Source organism: Ceratotherium simum, chromosome 13, assembly GCF_057802395.1.
Source record: "Ceratotherium simum simum isolate JZ-2026a chromosome 13, ASM5780239v1, whole genome shotgun sequence".
Lineage (NCBI taxonomy): Eukaryota > Metazoa > Chordata > Mammalia > Perissodactyla > Rhinocerotidae > Ceratotherium > Ceratotherium simum.
This window is the reverse complement of record NC_141912.1, coordinates 17496693-17524601: the sequence shown is the minus strand read 5'-3', so window position 1 is coordinate 17524601 and position 27909 is coordinate 17496693. Positions and strand designations below refer to the sequence as shown.

The following is a 27909-nucleotide window of genomic DNA, read 5'->3' as shown; positions in this document are numbered from 1 at the left end:
TATCCTAGCTTCTAGTGGTTGCTGGCAATCCTTGGCGTTTCTTGGTTTGTAGATGCATCATTCCAGTCTCTGTCTTCATCTTCACATAGTAGTCTCCCTGTATATCTGTCTATGTCCAAATTTCCCTCTTCTTGTGAGGGCATCAGTCATTGGACTAGGGCCCACTCTAATCCAGTATGACTTCCTCTTACCTTGCTGACATCCACAAACTATCTGTTTCCCAATAAGGTCACATTCACAGGTACTGGGGATTAGACTTGAATATCTATTGAGGGGACATAATTTAACCCACAGCAAACAGAAAGAACTTAGCATATACTCCCAGAACCTAAAGTCAGAGTGAAGCGAATCAGAGTTAGAGGTGGAAGGTTAATGTAGGAAGATGTCAGAGAAGAGGGTGGTCCTGGGAGAGAATAATGAGCCAGCACAGGGAGTCACGTGTGAGTGGTCACAGAGCATGCTTTGCAAGGCAAGAATCTTTCATTTTAATTAAATTTACCCTCCTAAATTTAGGTAAATTTTATCCTCCTAAGAGGAGAGTAGAGAACTAGACGTAACAGAAGGGGAGAGAGGTACAGGAAGGCAGTTCTATTAGGGTAACAAAGGTTAAAATTAGACTGACAATTTAAAGGAAATAGAGATCACAGCTTCGTAAGACTTCAATATTCCACAGCAAATACAACAATATATAATGCTGTGCCAAACAGTTCACATAGAAAATTAAAACTGTATAGCTTAGTAAAAATACGAATGTAGTTTTTGTTTTGTTTTGTTTTGTTTTGTTTTTGTTTTGTTTTGTTTTGGTTGTGAGGACGATCAGCCCTGAGCTAACATCCATGCCAATCCTCCTCTTTTTGCTGAGGAAGACTGGCCCTGGGTTAACATCTGTGCCCATCTTCCTCCACTTTATATGAGACGCCACCACAGCATGGCCTGACAAGCAGTGCCTCTATGTGCGCCTGGGATCCAAACCTGGGCTGCCAGCAGCGGAGCGCGCACTGAACTGCTATGCCACAGGGCCGGCCCCACCAATGTAGTTTTAATGAGTCACTGAATAAATACGTTCTCATGAATTAGCCTCATTTTTTAGCATACTATTTGCTAGAAAATCAGTCTCCAGATAATTGTACACAAACAGAAGGGGCTAAGGAAAAACCCCAGGCGTTAACTTTCTAAAATTGTAGAAACGATAAATGAGCGAAACTTCATTCTTGGGATTACTTATACTTGAAACGACTGCTTTATTTAGTCTTTGGTCTCTCTTCATTTCCTTTTGATGTCTCCACAAATCAATGACAGCTACAACACTTCTGCTGAGGGAGCACTTTTCCTTCAAGTGATCTCATAATGTCAGAGAGAACGTTTGTAACTTCATAACACTCCTTGATATGCAAAAGAGGACCTTATTTTCAAGTGCCTTAAACCAAGACAATGATTGCGTGAATCATGTGGCACAGAATAGAGACGAGATATAAAATACTCTTAAGGGTTAAAGTAAAAAAAAAACAGTGTGAGAAAGCATTGCCACTTATCTTTAGAGTCTTGGGAACAAAGATTTAACCTTATATTTATTTGAATCTTTGACACTGTATTTTCTACACTAAGTAAAGCAATACTAAAGAAAAATATCACAATAACAGGATAAAATGAAAGACAAAGGGGAAAATGGACATTTGTTTCTTTCATGATGAAAATAAGAAGCAGAAGTTTGTTAAAATGAATTTGGAATGTGCAATTGTTCTATTTCATTGAATTCTTTCATTACATTTCTTCATTACCTCTTTGCTTCCCACTCCTCTGACCAAAATATTACTCTTAACACAGTCTTTAGAATTGATTCTTGTGAGAGGAAGGATCGCAGGGGTGCAAAATAGATTGAGACACAGAGCCTCATTGGATGGAAGGGAACTCGTGAAAAAGATTCCGAGGAGAGTGGGGGGAGGTTTGAAACCTGCTCCTTTGGCTAACTGGCTCATTATCTTTATGTGGCAGCTAAATGCATTACTACCTCTCTACAGCCAATAGATGTATGACTTGCTTTATTCCAGAATCATGACATCCAACTTTACCAATAATAGTAGCCACTTTTTATTCCACAGAAACATGACAGGAAGGCACCGTGTCAACGTGAAAATGAAGTCCTTTCATAGAAGGGAAATGTTCATGGTCAGTACATAAGGGGAGAGGTTCCCTCTGGGAAATCACCTCCCTACTCCAGAGAATCCTGGCAAATGATGGAGAATGACTGGTGGGATGAGGTTCGTGCTCAAAGGAGCAGGGGGCTTTAGTGAAAATAGGCTAGAAAAATCTATCAGGGAAGCCTCAAAGATCTACATCTGGTCCTTTCAAAAGATCCCTTTTCCTAGATTGATTTCAACATTCATTGTTCACTTTGAAACAGTAGCACCCTGAATCCATTGCTTATCTAATCCTTAGTACTTACAGTCTGTTTTCTTTCTCCATCACTGCACTGAAGCACCAAGGACCTTCTGAACACCAAATTCAATAGTCTTGCCTCTCTCCCCCTCCAGCGTTTGACTCTGTTGGTCTTGTCTTTCTTGAAACTCTCTCCCCCTTACACTTCAATGAATTATATCATCCTCATGGTCCCCTGTATCTCTGGTCACTCCTCCCTATCTTCCATTTTCTTCTCCTTTCCCTAAGTGAAGAAATCTCTCCCCAAAGTCATTACATTTTGCTTTTCTCTCACTCCACTTATTCTCCCTGAGCAATGTCACCCACTCCGATGGCTTTAAATATTATCATTATATGTTTGGCCTTCTAAACTGTCTCTCTAGGCTCAAGTTCTCAAAGTAGCTTTAACCTGAATTTCCAACTGACTGTTATACATCTTTTACTAAATGTGCTGGAAGCGCCTAAAAACACATAAGTGTAAAACTGAATTTATGTTCCCACCACAATCTGCCACTCCTTTGGATTTCTGTTAAAGGTACCAGCATCTATCTCTTCCTCCTCCCTTCCTCTCCCCAGCATCCAACCAGTTGTGTCTGCAAACTCCCCTGGTTCAGTCTCCTTACTATCTCCCACTGACATCTTCCTAGCTTAATCACTGATTGTCACTTACCTGGGTAGTTGCCACAATCGCCTAATGACCTCTCAGCCTCCCAAGTGTCCCTGTTCTCATCTATCCCTTATTTCACTGACAGCACTCAGCTGCTCACAAACTTTGAATGCCCCTTCCTCGTCTCCAAGTGAAATAAAAATGCCTTAACCCAACCTCAATCCCCACAATGTTATCCCAATCTAACTTTCTAGAATTCTCTCTCATGATTACCCCACGGGACCCTCCACTCCAGGCCTTTGCCCAGCTCCTGACAACTTCCCCTCTGTACTCCTCCTCCTCTGCCCCAAATCTCTATGTCCTCTCTGACTATCAGAGCCTGCACCCTTCTCCAAGGTCAATATCAAAGTTCATTTCTCCGTGAAGGCTGTCTTGGCCCCACTGCCACTTAGATTTGAATTACTTCTCTTGGAATCTCCATTGCAGTTTGAACCATCTCTTGGCTTATGGTAGAGTTTGTTAGCTACTTTGTACATGTCCATTTTTTTCTTTGAATCTATTAGATTCAAGCAGTCAAGAGGATGGAGGTCCTGTCTTATTTATCTTTGCATCTCCAAAATTGAGGCCAGTGAAACTTTTTGCAATTGAATTGATTCTGCTCTTCTCTCACAGAAATGAAAGTTTAAGTAAATGAAGGACAAGGGCTTTTGTGGATGCTTTCAAATGGGGTTTAGATTCAAAATCAGTCTCTTTTCTATATATAGAAATATAATAATTCCTCCATTTTGTAAGATGAACCATTATCCCACTGATCACAAAATTGAAACTAGTTACCACTTTCAAACACCTTGAAATGGGCTGAAATAAGGGAGAAAGCAACAAGGTAGCTTTTTCTAAGACATATTATGCATACATTGCTGCACTACTAGAAAATCATGGGGACACATTTTTTCCTCCTCAATTTAAAAAAAGAAAAAGAAAAAGCTTATTTCTTTGTCTACTTGAAACAATATACAATATGCACTTTACTTGTAAGATGTTCAAGCCCTTAAAAATACCACCCATTATAACACAGACTTTTTCCCATTCTGCCGAGAGTTCAGCCTCACATCAATAGAGAAACTGTGTTCTCTCACCTGGATATTTGAATAGTTCCAAGCAAAAGCATCTATCATATCAGCACATTATTCTTCTCCCACAAAAAGTTAGCTGTGAAGAAGATCCTTCAGAATTTCCATCAAGACATTCCAAGATACAGTCTTAAAATGGACCAATTGTTGCAATAACATGAATAATCTTTGCAGACAAGAGGGGCCAAGAAGCCTGGGGAGTTGAGTGAACCTCTTCCTCTGGACCTAATTGCCCAGCTGCAATCTCATTTTCCATCACACTTTATTTAACTTTTCTTTCCTTATATCACATAAATTAACTCAGCAGCCATGCAGAATAATTTTGCTTCATTTGGATCTAAATTAATGAGCGTGATCACAAAGCCATGTGTACAATTGCAATGAAGATACACTATAATTATTCTATTGTACGGGTTAGCATTTCAGCCCTGTATTAATGTATTTTGAATGCGTAATATATGATGCTTTTGTGGTCTTCTGCCATAACAGCCTACTGAAAAATGTCCTCCAGTTAAGAAATGATAAAATAAATTATTAAACACAAAGGAAGGAAAAAGAAAGGGGAAAAAAATCAGGAAGAAAAAAGAAATGACAAACGGAGCAGTATGCTTCCAGGAACTCATTTCCTCATATAAATTTTATTTCCAAATCGCTTCATTAAGTAATGCATTAAGTTGTGCAACAATAGATCATATTTTTTTCTCAACATTTAAGTGGAAGGCTTTGCAGATAGAGAACTCTGGGCATTTGAGCATATGTAAGAAACGGAGAAAAGAAATCACAAAAGAACACAGGCATTTATGTCTGCAGTCAGTCACGAGTTCCGCCAGTAAGGATCCGCTTGAGACCATGAATTATTTCTGCCCAGGCCATACAGTTCATGGAGCCCAGCTCAGGGAACATTACACCCTTAGGGCAGGCAATTATATGTCTTTCGGAATAATCCCAAACAAGACAATGATTCAGAAATAGACATATTCTCTTTTGAAGAGCTTTTAGTCATAAAAAGTCATTTTTTTTTCTTTCCTACCATAAGGCTTTCTAATGCCCCTTGTTCCCCCTCCTCTATTAAAGGTATAAAACAGTACTTCCACCTGCTAGCACTCACAGACCAATAACTTTAATTTTTGGCACTTATTTACAGGCTGAATAGACCCATCCACACCTGCTTTCCCCTTAATTAGCTGGCTATCTAAAGGCTGCAGACTGGAGGCTGCCAGCTTCCTGAACTAAAAGGAAGATCATTTCATTGCTGATGTAAGAGCACTGGGGGTGGAAAGGAGGAAAAAGAATCTTTCTTTTAGAGAAACCAGAGAGGAAAACAATAGCACGTAAGGAGGAATCATTCATGAAGAATAAGGGAGCAAAATACATATATGATTACATGTATTATTATATATGCATAGTATATATAATATGTATATATTATATATATAATTTTTTTAGACAACTTGAAGGTAGAAAAATAAACAGCAACTCGAATTGGCAGTGATGCAGTCACTTCTACGTAACAACATCTGAAATCTTCCATGGTACACAACTTTTTTGCCAATTTATCATCTATCACCTTATATTACCCTGGCAGAGGTGAGGAAAGTGACCCCCAACGGAGTAGAAAGAGAACTGGGTTGGAGTCAGAAGCCCCTGGTGCTCTGGACTTCACTCTGCTGCTGCTGACCTACTGTTGGAATTTGGATAAGTCACATAATTAGGCACCTCAGTGTCCTCATCTGTCACATGTGGGAATGGATAAGATGGTCTCCAAATTCTTCTTTAACTTGAATGTCCTACTGTCATTGCAGCCCCCTTCTGCAACAAGAACTACCACTGAAATCACCCAGGAAGGCAAGGGAGAAACATAACGAAAAGAACAGTGTATAAAAATTAGTCATTTTTCACATGACTGGAATGTTTGAAAAGTTTCAAACCACAATAGGTGAATTTTAGAGCTTAGAGAAAACTTTGGTGATGAACTACTTCAACATTCTCATGTTGCAGATAAGAAAACCAATGCCAAAGATAGTTAACTGATTTGTCCCAACAACACAGAGCACAGTCAAGACCAGAAATCAGGTTCTACTGCCTCCCTAGACAAATAACTGGTGATTTTGTAGCAAAACAATCTGACTGTACACATCGGTCCTCAAGTTTGCACCAAAATAAAACTGCACTCTTTAGGAAAAAAGGACATGCTGCATGCTAAAACTTACGTGCAAGTTTATCTTTCCTTCACGTAGTTTATAAGCTCTTTATGTATGCAATGGGTGTTCCATATAAATTTGGTATAAATAAAAACGTACTCTCCGAAGGCCCTCAGATTAGTATTAGACCAGCATATCTGTATGCTCCAGATATATTGCAAGAATGCTGCTGGACCACAGCACTTCTCTGCTTAAATCACACCAGTAGGTTCCATTGCCCTCAAGACAATTATGGAACTCCTCACCATGATCCAGAAGGCCTTCGCGAGCTGACTGCTGGATCACTTGTCCAGCTTTATCTCCACCTGATGCTCACCCCCAGCAAACTGTATCTTTCAGCCATATTGAACTATTCATAGTTTCACAAGCACAGCCTGCTCTCTCTTCTTCACTTCCCTCTCATTTTCACCTGCACTAATCTCCTACTCATCCTTCAAGTTCTGTATTCCACATCACTTTTTCCAAAAAGCATTACATTTGACCCTTCTATGACCAAGTTAGTTGATACTGCGAATACATTCGTGGTAATTACCTCCACCTAGTAATTAATTCACTACATTGTGCTTGCATTTCATTCATCTCTCTCTCTTGCTACAGAGTAAGCTTGCTAAAAGAAGGAATTTTCTTCTTCCCCATCATTCCCCATAGTGCTTAGCACTGTGACAGGTGCTCAAAAAACATTTGTCAAATAGTTTAATAGGAAGAGAGCTGACATGGTTACATTACTGTGAATTCCTTTGTTCATGGATATTTTAAAGAATTGACCGTGTGTGTGTTTATAATTTACGTAACAAAGTGTTAAAAGTCTTTTCCTTTATGCTCATAGACCCACTGACTTTCCCAGGATCCTTTGAGTATCCTCAAATTCATGAGATTTACTAACTGAGGTATGGATGTGGGACTGTTTTCTAGGATCACTCAATAACTGAAAATTTACTATGATACTGCAGTCTTGTAGAATTGTCAGTTCAAATTCTTCCCAGGAGTCTACAGAAGAGAGATTATGAGCTGAATTCTGGATCCTGACTACCTGAATTGAGTCTGAACTCTGCCACTTAACGTAACCTCAAACAAGTTGCTTTACCTCTCATTCTGCCTCAACTTTCTCATCTGTAAAATGAGGTAATATCAGTACCTACTTCACAGAGCCATTGGAGAACTAAATTTGTTAATACATGTAAAAATCTTACAACAATATCTGGCTTTTAGGAGTTGTTCAATACTTGCCTAAAATTTTTGTTATGATGATAATTATAATCATTATCCCTAAGCACTTTGTCTATGTTGTCCAATTTAATCTTCACAACTCAATGAGGGAGTTATCTTCTTCATTAAAAATTAATACGTCAAGAAACATCGTAATATCATTATGGAATACTGAATGTTGCAAAAGTTGTATTTACAAACATCATGATTCTACTATACATCCTTTCCCCACCTCACCTCCACCCTCTAAAGATAAGCTGCCCCTCAAACATCCTTATTCTGTTAATGTTAACATGATTCTCTTAGGTACCCACAACCACAAAGCCCTGGAATTATCTCTGATTTGCCTCTCAGCCAGAACACGCAATCCTCTTCTATAGTATCTCTTGCATCCCTGCCACCTTTTCATTCTTCTACCCTTTTCACTCCTACTCCGGGTCCTCATAGTCTCAAAATCAAATGGCTGCACACTTAATACCTCTTGTTTTTAGTTTTAAAAACAAGTCAATTTCATAGATAGAGCTCTGCCTTAAGGTATGAAATTCAAAAAGAAATTTACTCCAATAAAAATCAGTCACAAACTTCTCCCAATTTCTGTATCTTCTCCCCAAACCCAATCAAAAAAGTAAAATGAACTAGACAGAACTCTTTTCCAATAAAGTCCACATCAACCACATCACACAGAAAGAGCTTTTGAAACAACCCAACTTGTCTGATTAGGAATGTAAATTCCACACCAATTTGATTTCACACATTCCTAGTGACTTATTTGTGCTTGTTTTTTTAGGATAGTTAAGCAAGAGGAGATGTTTACTTAGTGGAATGAATTAACTTCTCTTCTACAATTTGGTTTTCACTGTACTGACAGCTTTTGTAAGACTAATTATGCTCTGAGATATCAAAAATCTTTTTTCTCTGCAGCTCTTAGAAATAAGCAGATGAAGAGAAAGATTTATTTCAATTCTCCTTAAGGGTTGTCAATCTCCATTTGGCTAAGACTAAGTTCCAATTAGATTTTTCTGATTCTTGTGACCTCTCGGTTATGACAAAATAAGAAAGGAATCAGTTCGGTGACTCATAAACTAGAGAGTGATCTGGAGAGCAATCCAGGGACTAATCTCTGAACTCACAACTCTAGGGCAGCTACAAAGTTTAAATCACCACGCTAACCTGACTGGATGTCCAATCTAGTGGACCAAATCCTGTTTTATCTTCTTGGAAAGATTCTCAGAGCCACAGACATATTTCTATACTGTTTCCTTGTATCAAACAGCACATCACACACACAAAAATGGCCCTAACGTCTGCAGGCACCCAGTCTACAATTCAGACAGTGCCCATTTTATTTGTCAATTGTAAAATAAACTACAAGTTTTGAAAGATGACCATCTCGCTGAGGGGCTTTTCTGTGCCCCATTTATAGCTGCGTTTAGGAGAACAATGGTTCCTTTGGTTAATAATGACAACTTGAATCCATATAATTCCTCTCCACTCAAGACTCAGAATACTTTTACAAGTACGATTTTATTTATTCTCAAAATATATCTGTGATCCAAGAGTACATTGTTAAAACTTTAAAACCATGGAGTTAATCAAAATCATTTTCCCCAGATTTGAGGTTTAGGGTGAATGAAAGAGAATTAACGGAAATCGGGGAGGAAATAAAAATGGACATAGCTTTGTGTCTAAGGAGATGCTTTAAAATACATAAAGATTTTATTTGAAGATATATGTTTCTTATAAAATTATCATGTTTGATATATTGAGATATTAAATTTTTAAGATAGTATAATCAGATAATAATTATAAAATGATTATTGAAATTACTTAGCCTTTCTAAGCCCAGCCAATATTTAAGAAGTAGAGAAAACCCTCCTAAGAAAAGAAACTAATTGCCTAGTTTGAAAGAGAGAGAGAAAAAATGAGATGAATGTTATGTTTGGTTTTCTAGACAGTGTTAACCACTTAAAAATGTTTAATTTTTGTTGAATTTGCTGAGAAAAAAAGAAAAAGACAGGAGAAAGCCTCCCTGGATACTCCTTTTTGCCATAGGAGATCTCTAAAATTACCTCTTATTCTGGGCTGTCATTCTCCGTGGCCTCTGCCTCTTCTAATGTTCCCTTCTTATCTTCTCCACAGTCTTGTGAAAACTGTGCAATGGTTCTAAGACAAGTGTCTTTCAAAGCTTCCCAATATGTAATATTTCTAAATCCAGACAAATTTCTTTCGTGTTTCCGGAGATAAGAGTAAGAACCAGATGCAAGCAAGTGGGAGGCTCAAGACTGGGTCATGCAGAGGGCTTGTTGTGGCAAGCTGTGTCTTGATAAACTCTCAGATTACATCCCTTGACCAAAGGCCTGAAGGTATGTTTTATAATGCAATGAGGCAGTGAAACCTTCCCACATCTACTTCTAAGGTTTTATTTCAAATCTACACAAATACAGTAGCAGCCTATTATCTCATTTCTGCTTTTGAAAAGGGATGCTACTACAAACTGTGCTGGCTTTCTTCCATTAGTCCCATCCAAATCCACTGTGCACTCTTCTCTGCTGTGTGTCCTGGGAGGCTCACCTGTGTGGACCACTCCATCAGCAGGCTTCCCACACTCTGGCTGCCAGTTGGGTTCTCGGGGGAGAACCCATTAGAGCAGACAGGAAATGAGAAAGAGGAAAAGATGGAGATCAGGTATTCATTCACCCAGCTCCCTCTCTGCCGTGTCACCACAAGATGGCTCTGTCCCTAGACTGAAGGTCACAGCTCCTGTTGAGCAGCCCTTTTCACATAGTTCTCTCTCTTTCTGGGCTCTGGGAATTCCTCCTCTCCTCAGTCATCCTGGATTGCACCTTGTGGTTTCTATACAACCTGAACACACCATTGTAAATAATCCCTTTATTAAACTCTATTCAAATTACCCAATTTCCTGCCAGGACCTTGACTGATGCAGATTGTATTAAACTGCCACTCTGGGAACAAATCAAGCAGTATGGAGATTCCTCAAAAAATTAAGAATAGAAATAACACACATTCCCCGATTTCAAAATATACTACAAAGCTATAGTAACCAAAACAGCATGGTACTGGCACAAAAACAGACACACAGATCAATGGAATAGAATCGAAAGCCCAGAAATAAACCCACACATCTATGGACAGCTAATCTTTGACAAAGGAGCCAAGAACATACATTGGGGAAAAGAAAGTCTCTTCAACAAATGGTGTTGGGAAAACTGGATAGCCATATGCAAAAAAATGAAAGTAGACCCTTACCTTACACCATACACAAAAATTAACTCAAAATGGATTAAAGACTTGAATGTAAGACCTGAAACTGTGAAACTTCTGGAAGAAAACATAGGCAGTATGCTCTTCGACATCGGTCTTAGCAACATCTTTTCAAACACCACGTCTGACCAGGCAAGAGAAACAATAGAAAAAATAAACAAATGGGACTACAACAAACTAAAAAGCTTCTGCACAGCAAAGGAAACCATCAACAAAACGAAAAGACAACCTAACAATTGGGAGAAGATATTTGCAAACCATACGTCTGATAAGGGCTTAATCTCCAAAATATGTAAAGAACATGCATCTCACCAACAAAAAAACTACCAACCCAATTAAAAAATGGGCAAAAGACCTGAACAGACATTTCTCCAAAGAAGATATACAGATGGCCAACAGACACATGAAAAGATGTTCAAAATCACTAACTATCAGGGAAATGCAAATCAAAACTACAATGAGATATCACCTCATGCCTGTCAGAATGGCTATAATTAAGAAGACAGGAAACAACATGTGTTGGAGAGGATGTGGAGAGAAGGGAACTCTCATACACTGCTGGTGGGAGTGCAAACTGGTGCAGCCACTATGGAAAACAGTATGGAGATTCCTCAAAAAATCAAGGATAGAACTACCATATGATCCAGCTATTCCACTGTTGGGTATTTACCCAAAGAACTTGAAAACACCAATTTGTAAAGGTACATGCACCCCTATGTTCATTGCAGCATTATTCACAATAGCCAAGACTTGGAAGCAACCTAAGTGTCCATCAAGGGACGAATGGATAAAGAAGATGTGGTATATATACACAATGGAATACTACTCAGCCATAAGAAACGATGAAATCCAGCCATTTGTGACAACATGGATGGACATTGAGGGTATAATGCAAAGTGAAATAAGTCAGAGGGAGAAGGTCAAATACCTTATGATTTCCTTCATTAAGTAGTAGATAATAACAACAATAAACAAACACATAGGGACCGAGATTGGATTGGTGGTTACCAGAGGGGAAGGGGGGAGGGAGGAAGGTAAGAGGGATAATTCGGTACATGTGTGTGGTGATGGGTTGTAATTAGTATTTTGGTGGTGAACATGATGTAATCTGTGAAGAAATAGAAGTACAATGATGTACACCTGAAATTTTTACAATGTTATAAACCAGTGTTACTGCAATAAACAAAAAATTAAAAAAAAAAAAAAATAGAACTAACGTGTGATCCAGCTATTCCACTGCTGGGCATTTATCCAAAGAACTTGAAAACACGAATGTGTAAAAATACATGCACCCCTATGTTCACTGCAGCATTATTCATAATAGTCAAGACTTGGAAACAACCTAAATGCCCACCAAGGGATGAATGGATAAAGAAGATGTGGTATATATACACAGTGGAATACCACTCAGCTATAAAAAAAAAAGATGAAATCTTGCCATTTGCAACAACATGGATGGAACTTGAGGGTATTATGCGAAGTGAAATAAGTCAGATGGAGAAAGTCAAATACCATATGATCTCACTCATAAATAGGAGATTAAAAACAACAACAACAACAACAAACAAACATATGGATAGAGAGATTAGATTAGTGGTTACCAGAGGGGAAGGGGGGATGGTGGAGGGCAAAAGGGGAGACTGGGTATGGTGCTAGATGGTAATTAGTCTTTGGGTGTTGAACATGATGTAGTCTACACAGAAACTGAAATATAATGATATACACTTGAAATTTATATTTTATAAACCAATGTTACCTCAATTAAAAAAAAAGAGGATGAAGCCATAGCTATGGATCCAAAGTCAATAACAGAAAATCCACACAGAAGGCACAGCATCCTAGCTTGAGAAAATAGCAGTAATCTCCAGAAGCTAGAAAGTATCGAACTAATTTTAAAATGTTGTATTGCACTGCTTACCTTTGAAACGGAAAGAATGATACAATATTCCCTAACAAGTCATCTACAAAATAATTCTAAATAAACGTCTTAAGGAATAATTTAGTAGGAATAAATTCTATGTAGCAAAATATAAAATACTTATCCTAACAATGACTTATAATTCTAGAATATTTTCCTCATCAAGTACTATAGTACTTTAAAATATTTCAAGAGGAAACACAAGAGAAATGTTGCAGTTTTTCCTTCACAACTTCCCATTAGTTTTTCTTAAAGCTTCCTGTTTCTAAAGAGGCAATGTTATTTTTAACCCCATTTGAGAATTAGGAAAGCTAAGGCAAAGAGAGACGGCACGGCTAACCATCATTGGGAATAAACTTCCCATCAAAGATCAGCCAACTCCTCCTAGTATTCATAATTCTCAAGTTACCTGCTGGAAAGCAAATATATGAATATAATGACTCTAAGATGATATTAAGCAATTCCTGATAGAAGTATTCCTCTGACCTACGATGCTAATACGCTTCTTTCACACTAACATTTTAATAAGTCCATTTGATCCTAATCCAAGACACAGCCCTGAGCTTCAGCCCTAAATGAATTCCCCTACACTTTTTATTTCTTCTGGGGAATTGTACTAATTATAGTGACTATTTTGGAGAAAGTAATAGTTTGAAAACATTGCCCGAGGGATACAAAAGTTGTTTTATTTCATAATTAGGCATTTCTGTCCCAGGGGCATTTTATAGTCATGGTTTGAAATAACAGCCACTATTTTATTACAATTTTCTATTTTTTGCACATAAAAATATTTAGAACATGTTTTTAGCTGAGTTTTATTAGTCATAATGCCAGGAAGCGCCTGGTGTTATGGATGATGGAATTATCTTCAAGGGCTTCCCTTTAGTGTTATTTCTTCGTTATAGTCTACATTCTCTCAGTGTTTGGTACTAGAACTGAAACATAAAGTGAAAACTGAGTATTCTATCTCTTTGTAGAAGTGACCTGTACACAAGGATAAAGTGAACCCCACCCATATTTCTTTCCACTCCCTTGCCTCTAATCAGCATTATATCTTCCATGCCAACATGTATAGCTACTTATGTCTTGGGTAATGCTATATTAACAAGAAATAGAAATGTGGAATCAATTCAGCAGAAGAAACAACTTGAAAACAATTGACATTAAATAACACCCTTATCAGGCGATTGAATTAAATTTCCTCCTTGGGGGATCTAATAACCACAGGTTGTGTGCATGCACTGGCACACACATATGTAGAGAACAGAATAATGAAGTCATAGAAACAGAAGGGATTTTCTAATGTATCCAGGCAATTCTTTAATACAAAACAGGAATCATCTCTATAATATCCATCAAGATTCTGTGTAAATTCTTCTAGGGACTGGGCACAGATTACCTTATAACACATACCATACTGGTACTTATTATTCCTTATGTAGGGACAAAATCTGTTTCCCCTTAACTTCTGCCCACTGACACCAGTTCTTCCCTCTGGGAGTGCATAGAAAAATCTTAATCCTTCTCATACATTCAGCCCTTCAAATGTTTGAAAAATAGTTACCAAGTCCTTTATAGTGAAGAATGTCATTTTTTGCTGGCCAGTTCCCATCCCCACCTCCTTCTTCTGGTAACAGTATCTAATTTTTCTCTAGTGCCACACCTTCCTCACTCTTAATCTATGCGGCTATTTGCAGAGATTGGAGGTCCACACTGCTGGAGCAGGTACATGACCCAGGCCTACCAATAAATACATACAAATATCCTGCCCCAATGCTTAGTTTATAACTGGGCATTTGACAAAAGCTAAATCAATGAGATATAGTTTCAGTTATTTTTATAGAACCTTTGAGAAAGAGCTCTCTTCCTGCCATGGGTTGATAGTTTTAGAATGATGCAAGCTCAAAGTTCCAGGCACTACTTCATGGAGAGGTTTTGGCCTGAGAGTGAAGCCAAATAAACCAGAGCCAAGAGATAGAGGAAAGAGACCAGATGATGTGGTTTGACATCTGGATAACAGGTCTACTCCTGGCCTTTTCAGTTACATAAGTCAATCCATTTCACTTTTCTCGTTAAGTCAATGAGTCATTTCCAAACAAAAGAGTTCTGACTCATAGAGCTTTTCTGGGTCTTATCCTTTTTAAGGAGCATCACAGTTCCTCCAACTATTCTTTAAAGAGCATGTCTTCCCAGTTTTTCACCATCCCAATCAACTCACTGCTTGATGTGTTCCAGTGAAAATGAGCTTCATAAACTTTTACCCAAAACTAAACCCAAAATGTGAGATGTGCTCTGAGTGGTGCAGAGAACAGTAAATGTTGACCGTTATTGATCTGGATACGATAATTCTATCTGTGCAGCTCCATATTCCATGAATAATCTTGCAATGGTTAATGTCATATGTCAGTTTGGCTAGGCTGTGTTACCCCATTGTTTGGTCAATTGTTGGTCAATCTAGATGTTGCTGTGAAGGGTAGACTTTGAGTACAGCAGATTACCCTCTATAATACGAGTGGGCCTCATCTAATCAGTTGACGGCCTTAAAAGGAAAGATTGAGATCCTCATAAGAGAAAGGAATTCTGACTACAGACTACCTGTGGACTCCAGACTGCAACATTGACTTCAGCCAGAATTTCCAGCCTGCCTGATTTCAGACTCACCAGTGCCCCCCCAGTAATTTGTGTGTGTGTGCGTGTGTGTGTGCATGTATCCTATTGGTTCTGCCTTTTCTAGAGACCCTGACTGATACAACTAAAGATATGTCACATTTTTTCCTCATTTGGATCTCTTAGACAGTGGAAACACTCAGTTCTTTTACTTGCATGAAGACTCCCCATCTTATATTTGTTCAATTCATTGTTTTAAACTAAGCTCATTATACGTTATATGTATACCTACTCCCATGATTTCCATCAATTGAGATATTTTTGAAAAAGATTCCTTCATCTAGCATATTCATTAAGGTTCCCAGTTTGGGACCTTCACACATTTGATAAGCAGGCTTTGATCTCTTCAACCTAGTAATTAGAAAAATGTTCATTAAACTAAAGCTTATATTGGAGCCCTGTTGAACACAACGTGAAGCTCCCATCAATCAGCATCCTATTGTGTGAGCTCTTTAACCAGCTGCTAATCTACCTAACAGGGTTATCACCCAGCCCATACTTCTCCATCTTGCCTGCAAGAATATTATAAAGTTTCCAATGAACACCCTGCAGAAATAAATTAGCCTACGTTCACAGAATTCTTTCCATCTTTAAATCGAATAACCCATGCAAAAATAGTTACTTTGGCATAAATTATTGTTTACATGCTCATTCTGGTTCTAACTGGTCACTATTTTCCTTTGTGAAGAGTTCTCGTAAACAATTCATCTAGAATTTTGCCAGACAGCCATCAAAACACTAGCATGGTAAGCTGAGATTCTACAGTTTGCTCATTTTAAAAAATACCATCTTCCTCAAAGATTAGCCATATTGTTTCCATGATTGCATCTCCAACTTCTTTTATTACCTTGAAAAGTACTTCATCCAAGAATGCATAGTTTCACTCACGTGAAGAAGCAAAGGGCTCCTCACCTTCTTGGGCTTCAGTTCTCTTTTACTCATGTTAGTTTCACTCTTTGCAGTTTAAATGTTTTTCTCCTTGATAGAGAAGACAGAATTAAAAGTGGGGTAAGTAAAAGGCAAATAACCAGGAAAAAATACTATAACAGACAAAAAAGCCAAATAACTTTTATCTTTGTTCTATTACAAAGTACATAAAATTTGACGTTTAAACCATCAAAATTCCAAAAGATAAATGAGTAAAGCAGATGAATAGATAATTCATGAAAGCGAAAATATATCTGGATCACAAAACACAGGAAGGGTTATACCTTCAAAGTATTCCAATAAATACGAGTTAAGATAAACGCTTTTAAGCTTGGCCTATAAAACTAGCAAATTCTCTTTTAAAAATATAATACCTGGGGCTGGCCCCATGGCCTAGTGGTTAAGTTAGGTGGGCTCCGCTTCGGCAGCCCGGGCTCGGACCTACACCTCTCATTGGCGGCCATGCTGAAGCAGCAACCCACATACAAAATAGAGGAAGATTGGTACAGATGTTAGCTCACGGAAAATCTTCCTCAGCAAAAAAAAAATAAAAATATAATACATAATGTTGATGTGAAGTTATCACCTGTATTTTCATATATACATGTAAACAACAAGGAATATGAAATAAATTATGGTTCATCATTATAATAGGATAGTGTGCAGCCATTAAAATGATGATTTCTATTAATTTGCTGTAAGAGAAATTCTCATAATATTTGGTTTAAATAAGAGAAAATGTGTATATTCTATGTAATAACAACTATTTAGTACAAAACAGCAAAATTCTTCATAGAAAAAAAAAAGCCTAAGAAAATATACCAAAACTCATATGGTTGTGAATGACTTTTACGAGTGAAAGAATAGCAATAGGTTTTATTTTTAAAACTGGATTGAGAAGTTCTGTTTTCTTCAAAGCCAACAGAATCTAGGCATATTTTTAATAATATCCATTTAAATAGTCAAGAAAAATCATGAAAGTGGGGTCACATTTTCAGATAAATACGAGAGGGTGAAAGATAGCAAGTCACTCAAATCGTGGCATAACCTGTAAGATCTAAGAAAACCCTTTCTTCTGTCCACCATCACCAACATCCCCCAAAAAACACCTTCCCAATTGTGTTCTGCCTTAGGTTCTTTACAGCCATACTTAAAGGTGTTGTAACTATTCTTCAAAAGGTTAGCACTCAAAATTTTCAGTAATGAATTAATGGTTTAATCACAGTTAGCCGATAGCAGAGCCTTCAGCATGCAAGACTGATAAATGTTGTTGAGGATGGGAGACAGAAGGAGAAGGCAAGTTGCCATATGTAAAGCAGCCAACCTCTTCACTTCTGAAGTGCACCCCTGTGAGTCCTGAACACAGAATTTCATATGAATGCAGTACATGTCAATACACACTTAACACTTTGAATTCCTTTTATGAAACCATACTCTCAGAAATAATACCACTCTACACTTAGCAGGAATGAGCAAAACCATTCTGACTTGGGCCTTACAATATATTAGAGATATCCTTGAGCATTCCTCCAGTTATAAAATGACATGAGATGATCAATATTTCAAAATGTAGAAATACATAGAACGAGGTGAGAAAAGAAGTGATTCCTGTATAGAAGGAAGAGAGAAACTAAGATTGTACTGTGATCCAACATCTGACATTTATTAATAAAACTACATTGACAGTGAGGAAACTAGAGCCCAGATATCACACCTTTACAAATATAAAGGCAATTTTCCAGTTCCTATATGTAGAGGTTGGATAATGGGTATAAAAGGCATATGTATGTGGGAAGAGAAGGCCAAGTGAATGCAGAGGCTGTTTCTCTGAGAGTTTTCTGAGACGGGATAAGCCAAGGAAGTGAAGTGAGGTTCGAGGACAGGAGAGACTAGATTTACACCGAACTGATCCGGGGAGCCAGAGACAAAATGACTGAAGGGCATTAAGGTGAGGAGAACAAAGCAAGAAGCAAAACATAGAGGAGATAAGATGAAAGTGTCCAGGAAAGGAAGTCTGTTAGTCCAAGGATATGGAGGAAATTCCCTTTTATTCCTTAAAGGCTCCATACTGGGCTTAGGAGAAATAACTAAAATGTATCATTCACACGTTAAAGAAAACAATTCCATTGCATCTCCCAATAATTCACTGATAAGTGACTGCTGACTTGTTTTTTAATAAGAGGAATAAAAGACCGACTTTAAATCTATGACTTGTCTGAGCCAATGTCAATATTTCTAGTACCTTCTCTTCTCCAATGCTGCCTAATCCTTGATGATACTTCTCCTATGGAACCCAGCCCCCGAGCTCGACTCTCCTTCCCACTATAAATGACGTTGACCTCTAATCAAGGATTTTGCTATGCCAGAGTTAATCAGCTGAAATACAGTTTCAGTATATTTATAAAACTGCTCCTAATTCAGAGAAAGTTGGATATATCAGTACCTAGGAACACAATTACCAGATTTAAACGCCCCAGATGCAAGATATACCACTTTGAGTGATTCAAAATTCACTTCTAAGTCTATTTTGGCTGTGTGGCTTTTTCTATCGCAAATAGACAGGATTCTCAGGTGAGATGATTTTCTTCTCATAATGTCTTTTATGGCCTTTAAATGTCTTTGTCCATATAGATTTATGAAAGAGAAATGTAAATGTTAGCCTCAACAATAGTAGGTCAATCTGACAATACATGCCTGTTGATGCAATGCAATGGGAAGATGTAACATCACCTGTGGAGTGTTCTTGCCTTAAAAATGCTTATCCTGAAGCTAATCATGGGGAAACAATCAGACAAATCCATATTCAACCACAAGATTGGACTTGACTCTTTAAAACTGTCAGTGTTACAAAAGATCCTAAAAAACCTGATGGGAGAACCATTCCAGATTAAAAGAAACTAAATAGACATGACAACTAAACGCAAAGTGTGATCCTTACTCAGATCATTAGATTGAAAAAGAAAAACTATACGACATTACAAGGAGAGTTGGGGAGTGAATACAGACTGAATATTTCATGATAATAATATTGTATCAATGTTAAACTGGGATAATTTATTGTGCTTATATGGAAGAATGCCTTTGTTCCTAGAAGACACATCCTGAGCTATTTAAGAGAGATGTTTACAATTTCCTTTCAAATGGCTTAGGAAAAAAGAAAAAGAAAGTGTAAAAAAGAAAGACATACATATGCATATACACACATACATATGCATATAGAGAGAGCCAAACAGGCAGGCAGACAGACAGAGACACAGAGAGACAGGGAGAGAAACCAATGTGGCAAAATGTCAACAATTGATTAAGAGTATATTGGTACATTGGTGATCATAGTATTTACCATTCTTTCAATTTTTCTACAGGTTTTTTTTTTCTTCCAAAATAAGGTTGGGAAAAAGACATGCAAAACACATACATAACCCTGTGATATAATAGGGGAAGCTTAGAAATCGAAAGACTGGGCTTTGCACACGGCTCTGACAAACGAATCTTGGTGACCCTTCTTGGGACTTTAGTTTCCTCTTCTGTGAAGTGAGATGGATGAACTGAATGATCTCCAAGGCGCTTTCCTGCAATGTGAGTAAGCACTTGGGAATAAAAATGTGTCTATGCATGTGAATGTATGTTGACATATGCAGATAGCATAATAAAATTGCTATTTCTCTTCATAAAATTACTCCCTGGTAATTTCATAATTTATAAATTATTCCTCCTCAGCACCTTAGCTAATTGTGTGTGTTTAATGATATTAGCCTACTTGGCACCAAAATTGTGTTTCTTGTTCCAAGAATCAGGCCTCTTATCTACCTTTGAAAAAAAAACAATTCTACACGAAACAGCAAGAAAGAAAGAAAGGAAGCAAGAGAGAAAGGAGGAATCAAGAGAATAAAAGAGAAGGAAGGGAGGAAAGAAGAGAGAGGGAAGAGGGAAAAGGGAAGGGGAGGAGGAAAGGGGAGGAGAGGTGAGAGGGAAGGAAGGGGAAGGGGGAGGGAGGAAGGAAGAACTACAAGCTGAAGGCTGCTTCAAAGAAGTATATCTTTGAAGACCAGAGCTGGATGGTAAAATGGGAATTGAGGCTTCTGTTTAGTGGTACAAATCCCCCAGGTGACTATCTCTATTTGGGAGTTGCAAATGGGACCAGTAGTCACCCCATTAACCCATGAATATACGTATCTAGCACATACTTATAAAGCTCTGTAGTGTCTACTAGGAACCAGTGCAGTGAATGGAAGTAAGAATGGATCATCCTGAGAAATAGAGTAGATCAGTCTTTAAAAATTGTATGTATAGGGGTCAGCCCAGTGGCATAGTGGTTAAGATCAAGCATTCTGCTTCCACAGCCTAGGGTTCACCAGTTCGGATCCTGGGGGCGACCTACTCACCGCTCATCAAGCCATGCTGAGGTGCCATCCCATACAGAAGAGCTACAACTCTACAACTGTGATATACAACCATGTACTGGGGCTGTGGGGAGAAAAAAGAAAAAGAGGACGATTGGCAGCAGATGTTAGCACAGGGCCAATCTCCCTAAAAAAAAAAAAAAATTGTATGTATAACTCTCCTAAAACGTCACCTGATGGACCATTTTCCAAGATTAGAAAAATTTCCTAAGGCTGTTAAGAAGTAGACCAATTTGACCAATATTCTTAAGCTTAAAAACAAAAACAGAACAAAAGAGAAAACTTCCAAATTAAAAACATATGTCTGAGATTTCTATTTATTTAAAAAACGCAAGAAAACTACACACAATCTCTATGCTCAAAAAAGTTAAAATTTTAAAAAATTACTCTAACAATTTTTACTATTATTCTTTTATATTTTCTGATTATTTTTAGACCATGTGCTTTTTTATTGCTGCACATTCTGATTTTCTATTATGGCCATTGATTATCTTTAAAAATAAACTTAAAATCTTAAAAGGAAAAAAAAAAGAAAAAACCATAATGTAAAATGGCATTATTGCTTACCTCTGTTTGATATGAAGAAATTTCCAGGACTATCATAAACTGAGTTGATAAATATATTAACATCCGTGAAGTGATTCTGTACCTGGAAATTTTTTGAAACATGAGAAACTAAGATAAATAATGTGAGAGTGCAGCCATTCTTCCCATCATTGGTCTGATTCTCTATTTACTTTTCACTATTCTTGGTGACTTGCACTGGAGTTGCCTTGGATTCACCAAAGAACTGAAAAAAATTTATTTGAATTCCACATATGGATACTTGACCTTATCATTAGCAAGAAGAGAAATTGTGGCAGAATGAAGTCTTACTCTCCATCAAGAGGAATCAAGCCCACCCTCTCTCCCAACCTTATCCTCTTTATTCTGCCCCATCATCTTCACCTAGGCAATGGCCCCAAAAAAAGCTCATAAAAAGATTCTTACCCACCCACATTGACAGTGTGTCCTTGGCAATATTTCAAATGCAGTATAGATGAGGATTTACTTTATCATAGTGACTGTCCACTTAAGATGGACTTGAGCACACCTACTCATAAGTTAAACTTGTGAAGGTAGCTTTCTGTTTGAGCTTCTACTTCTCCATTTGAGACAGTGTGGGACCGAGAATCTTGCCCGGAATAGTCAAAAAGAGTCCACCCAGACCAGATACTCAACAGCATTAAGAGTTTTAGTAAGACAACAAGAGGATATGTTCAATTCCACACTCTGAAATAAGACCCACATGCACATACTAATGTAAAGCAATAAGAGGGATTATACAACGTTTCCTAACTTCAACATCCAGTTCCTCCTCATCCAGCAAGTAGTCTCTCATCTTCTCCAACCTGAGTTTTCCCAGCGTGTGCACGTCCCCATCTCGTTCTGGAACAGCTTCAGTATGCTTGTTCCTAAGAGTTGTCCCAAAGGCTCAGGCTTTACACCACAAAGAGTAAACACTTTGGGGCCAGCCGTGGCTTAGTGGTTAAGCGCGCGCGCTCCGCCACTGGTGGCCTGTGTGCGGATCCCGGGCGCGCACCGACGCACCACTTGTCGGGCCATGCTGAGGCGGCGTCCCACATACAGCAACTAGAAGGATGTGCAACTATGACATACAACTATCTGCTGGGGCTTTGGGGAGAAAAAGGGGAAAAAAAAAAAAAAAGAGGAGGATTGGCAATAGATGTTAGCACAGGGCTGGTCTTCCTCAGCAAAAAGAGGAGGATTGGCATGGATGTTATCTCAGGGCTGATCTTCCTCACCAAAAAAAAGAAAAAAAAAAAAAGTCAGCTGCATTAAAAAAAAAAAAAGACTAAATATTTGTTTTAAATCATGAGTCTTTATTAATTGATTTTTCCAGGATGTTTTTCCTCCCATCAAGAGGCTGTGCAAAATGTGCAAAGTATGCAAAATATTAACTGCTACCTTTATGTATTAACAGGAATGACTGCTTGATGCTGCAGCTCTCTCACTCACTTTTACACGTGCTGTCTTGGTTCATCCCTCCTCCCCCAGTGGAGGAGAATTATTTACTGGTCACATACTGTGATCAGTATTCTGCATGGTGTAACAATGAAAAAAGCATTTTAAACCCCTTTGGCTGGGAAACACAATTTCTTATTTGACCTTCATTGAATAATATCAAGACAGTCCTTGGGTAATATTCCCTAACAGTAGCAGCGGTCTGGGAAAGTTACTTGCAAGCATCCCCTAATATATGGGGGCTACACTGGCATGCATCCCAGTCCAAGCTGCTGTGTGAACCATTTTTTGGTATGCAGGCTGATTGATATTCACATGCATCCTGATGAGCATCTTACTTTCATGAGCACCTCTCCCTTCTCCGCTGGCCTTCTCCCGGTCAGCTCAGGTACTGGAAGTTTGGCATTTTGATAGAGAGCAATATAACTATATAACTGCTTTAGATATAAACAAAGCACTGACATGACTTTAAGATCACCAGAACACCCAGCCTAAGTTCTTCCTTACTCCTTAAAACTCTCCATAAAACACATTGCTCCACCCTACACAGGAGAATCTTGGGTACCTCTTGCTTAAGTCATCATTCTTGTATCACTTCTGTATAAAAGGCAAACAAATTACAGAACGTCTCCCCACCGCCCACCAACATCCTCTGGTGGATCTCAAACGTAAGTAGAATTTAACACCAAAATACAGACATGATTCAAGAACGAACAAACCTAGTGACCCTTCCTATGGTATGCCGCCAATCATAACAGTAGAGCCAGCACAAAGAGTGTGGCCCCATGGAGAGGGAAGGAGTTACAATTCAAAGGAGAAATCTTTTCTACCATAGCAGTGACACTAGCAGTTGAGAACTACAAGAATTCATGTAAACAAAACAGTTGGAGCAGTTTGAGGAAAATAAGTGGTAACTGCAACCAATTGCCAAACCAATAGACATATAGTTCTGAATAACTGCTTCGTTTAGGAGCCAGAGCCAAAATCCTCATCACAGCCAAGGGGAAGTTTAAGCAAAGCCAGAGCAGAGGCCATCAGCTGGATTGCAACACAATCATTAAACCTGCAGGATTTTCACACAGTACAGTGTGTTCTGAACTTTCTTCTTTCGCACATATGTATATATAAAAACTACAAAGAAACAAGCCATCTATATGTAATCAATATTTTGATAGGCTATATTAAATAATCAATTTTGCATAAAGACTGTAGCCAAGTCTCATTAGCTGCTGTGTTTTCCCTTCAATTTTTGTGAACTTGCTGGATTGGCCATTTTCATTAAAGTTCAATTAAGGAGAAAGAAAAAGTCAGAACTCTTGGAATTAGATGAAAACCATTTGCCCTTATTCCTGCAGGTCTTTCTTTCTGTGAAATTGTATTTTCTGGCTTAAAATAAGGTCTCCAATGAATATGCCTGTCATTATTTTAAAAATAATAATAATTGATTGTTAAGGAATAGAAAGCATAAAGCATGTATGTTTATTTCTCTGCCTTTCCCCTCAACTCAATGGCTATTAAAGGGCAGTGATAGTCCCACAGAAACAGGGGTTCTTTTAACTGCACCAGAAAATGCTTTAAAAACCTAAACAAGCTCGCTGCAGCCATATCTTTGTTTGGCAACCTGAGTATTCTCTTCACTTAGTCCTGCTCATAGCAACACACAAAGGATTACTCTGCAGCCAGGGATAATAGCTGATCCCGTAATCTGGCACTAACACTTAGAAAGATTAATTACCCTATTAAAAACTTAGACATTACTAAGAAAATCTTTGTATAAACCTTTTAACTCACAACAAATGCAGCCTCCTTGGTGCCTTCAGTTTGTTACACAATAAAGGTCCTCACCCTCCCACACTTGTCCACCATTGTTTCCAGCATCCTCAGGAACATCCAGATGCACACACAGAGGTGCACACACACATCGGCAAACCTGCGCCGAGCGACAGAGAGTCAAAGCTGCTTCCTGATACAAAGGAGTAAAGTGGGAGTGTGGGTGCAACAGATAAAGTAAAAACTCCTCCCGTCTATAAATTGGCTGCTCCGGAGATTAAGCGGCAGGGAAAAAACACTCAGTGATTCAAACGCTGCTGCTGTGTCAGAAACCAGAGGTACCTAAGAAGATTCAGGTTGTAATCCCCACAAAAATTATATGCCCAATATGTGAAATGAGGAGGAGGGTTGAACTCTTGATGCTAAGTATCAAAGTTCCTCTCTGGAAGATAACACTAGCGATGAGACTTGAGGGACACCTCTGTGTTTTTATTTCCACCCTCACTGTCAACCTGTAATGGTTCCCTTTCTTCTCCAGGGTTGCTTCCTTCTCGGATTTCTTATCACACTTGAAAGGAAAACTCATTGGTTTCAAGATATAAATATAATCAAATAAAAGAGGAAACAAATGGGATACAAATCATTATAGGCCGAACCAAAGAAATATTAAGCCATCTCCCTCTCTTATCAGTTATGATACTCCACTGACTATATCATCAAACAACCCTCATCAAGTGTTGTCATCAGAAAAATGCTGGAAAACTGTCGACAGTAAGTTGGCTAAGAGCACAGAATTTGGACTCTACAGGCCATGCTCTTAGCCAAGTTATGGAGCCCAAATTCCAGTTCCAGCACATATTGGCTGCATGAGCCCAGGTAACTTGAGTTATCTGACTAGCCTAGGCCTCAGATGCCCCATCTATGAGATGGGAATGATAGTCACACCAAATGCATAAGGATATTATGGGACTAAATGAGGAAGTGGATGGTCTGCCTGGCACAGCACCTAACACATAGTCAGTGCTCAGATAATATTAGCTTCCCCTGTGATTATCAGGGTGGGTAATCAGCTATCCGTAGAGTGATTTCAGAATAATAGAGCAGACGGCTGTCCAAACGAGGAGGCACTTGAAGATTAACCCATCACTTGCCCTCAGAGCTAGTAAGTAGATCAGGCTCCTAAGCAGGTTCTTTTGCTTTTCCTAAGCAAAGTTTCAAGACTTAATGACAGGGAAATATAAGGATGCTAACACACGGACGGGAGGGGAAATTGTCAACAACACTGCTGGAACTGGAAGACCCAAAGACACACTTCACATATCTTAATCTAGCATCCTCACCACCCAATCACTGGCTTACTTTATCTATTTCTCCTGCTACCATTTTTTGGCTCTAGTTTCACCTACTGTCTCAAAGAACCACAAAGAGAAAAGATTTTCCCGTTTTTTAAAAAAAAATCAAAAAGAGCCATAAAAAAATATAACTTTCGGAGAGAAGTCAAGATGGCGGCGTAGGCAGACTCTCAACTCACCTCCTCCCGCAGACGCAGCCAATTTACAACTACTCGTGGAAAAATGACCCCTGAGAGAGAACTGAAAACTGGATACGAGGAACTCCTGCAACAAACGACAATCCTAATTGAGGTGGAAGAGGAAGAGACTCCCTTCTGGAGAGGAAAAACGCCGCCTTCACAAGCCGCAGTGCCTCACGGCTGCCGGGAGCAGCTCACAGGTAGGCAGCCATCCCTGGAGGCGCCGGGCCCTGAGCCAGGGAACGCCCCCGCTGGGGGCATTTTGTGGACCCAGCACAATCGAGTCTAGTGGCAGAATATCTGACCGTGCCCGCTACTAAAACATTGGGGAGTACCCCTAGAAAAGCTGGTTCACAAAGAAACTAAAACCAGCTCTTAAAGGGCCCATGCGCAAACTCACCTGTTTCAGAAAGCAACCTAAAATCAGCAGAAAGAAAGGTGCACAGCACTTTGGGGGAAAGAGACTCACCTGATAGTAGTCTCTGACTGCTATTGGTGCACTCACTAAGCTCTGAGTGCATCTCGGTGAGAAATGAGACCTCTCCAGGGACTGGGACATTGGCGGAGGCCATTGTTGTGGCCTGGTGTGGGCGTGCTGACACAGACGCTGGCAGACGCCATTGGAGTTCTCCCTGGGGCCTGCTAGCCCAGGGTCTGCCCTACCCACTAGAGCACCGATTTAATCCAGCTCAGCCAGGGCAGGCAGCCCACCCTAGAGACTGGCCCCACCCAACAACAAGCCCTCGGGCAACTTGTGGGCCTGCTAAGGCAGCTGCCTGGATTCTCCACAGCCTGGTGACTGGGTCTGCCTCTGTAAGGCAGGGTGTGTGCAAGGAGTGGGTGGAGACTGTGGGCTCCCACCTTGGAGAGACTGGGTCCACTTCAAGAGGTCAGGGCGTATGTATGGGGCAGGACTGTGTTGACTGTGTGTGTGGACCTGTAGGCGGTGGGGCTTGTCAGCTGCAGAAGACTTGTGCTTCTCGAAGAGTGACATGGGGGTTGGCCCCACCTTCCAAAGCCTGAAACAATTGGGTGCTCCCGTGCCTGAGGCCAGCCCCACCCAGCTGCAATCCTCAGAGAGCTGACAAGGGACCTAAAGGCTAGAGGCTTATAGCAATTGTAAGCGCATGAGCCTAACAACCTGCCATGCTGGGGGCCTACACACTTAATAGAAATACAGCAACAGGAATGTGCTACTAGACCTTGCAGCCAACTGTGCTGGGACACCCCACACTCGATAAAGAGACTGAAGGGCCCACAACAACTACACACAGCTGAGAATTACAACAGCTGGCCAGGGGCATAGCTCAGCCTCCCTGGGCACCTACAGGAAGAACAACCCCGCCACAACAGAAGGACACACAGGGGTCACTCCTGGAACATTTGCAACTGGAGAGGAGAGGGAAGCACACTGCCTCCTAAGGCATCACTTATATAAGGTCACCTCTCCAAGAGCAGGAGACGTAGCTGACCTACCTTATATATAGACACAAGCACAGGGAAAGAGGCAAAATGAGGAGGCAAAGGAATACATCCAATTAAGGGAACAGGACAAAACTCCAGAAAAGGAACTAAGCGAAACAGAAATGAGTTCAAACAAAGAGTGTTAAGGATGCTCACTGATCTTGGGAGAAGAATGGATGAACTCAGTGAGACCGTCAACAAAGAAATGGAAGTATAAAAAAGAACCAATCAGAAATGAAGAATATAATACTGGAAATGAAAAATTCACTAGAGGGACTCAAAAGCAGATTAGAGGATACAGAAGAACGGATCTGCGAACTGGACAAAAGACTAGAAGAAATCACCCAAGCTGAACAGATAAAAGAA

At 39.3% G+C, this 27909-nt stretch overlaps 1 long non-coding RNA gene across 1 annotated transcript in view; it reads right to left on the bottom strand.

Annotated features, from left to right (window-relative positions):
- The window catches only part of LOC147915381 (uncharacterized), an 80451-nt gene extending 53720 nt beyond the window's left edge, over positions 1-26731 (bottom strand). The window contains exons 1-4 of the long non-coding RNA XR_015553892.1: positions 26549-26731; positions 21321-21402; positions 20736-20817; positions 16274-16404 (exon numbers count right to left, since the gene is read on the bottom strand). This is a non-coding gene — a long non-coding RNA (uncharacterized LOC147915381). The remainder of the gene's footprint in view (positions 1-16273; positions 16405-20735; positions 20818-21320; positions 21403-26548) is intronic.
- Positions 26732-27909: the final 1178 nt, after the last annotated feature.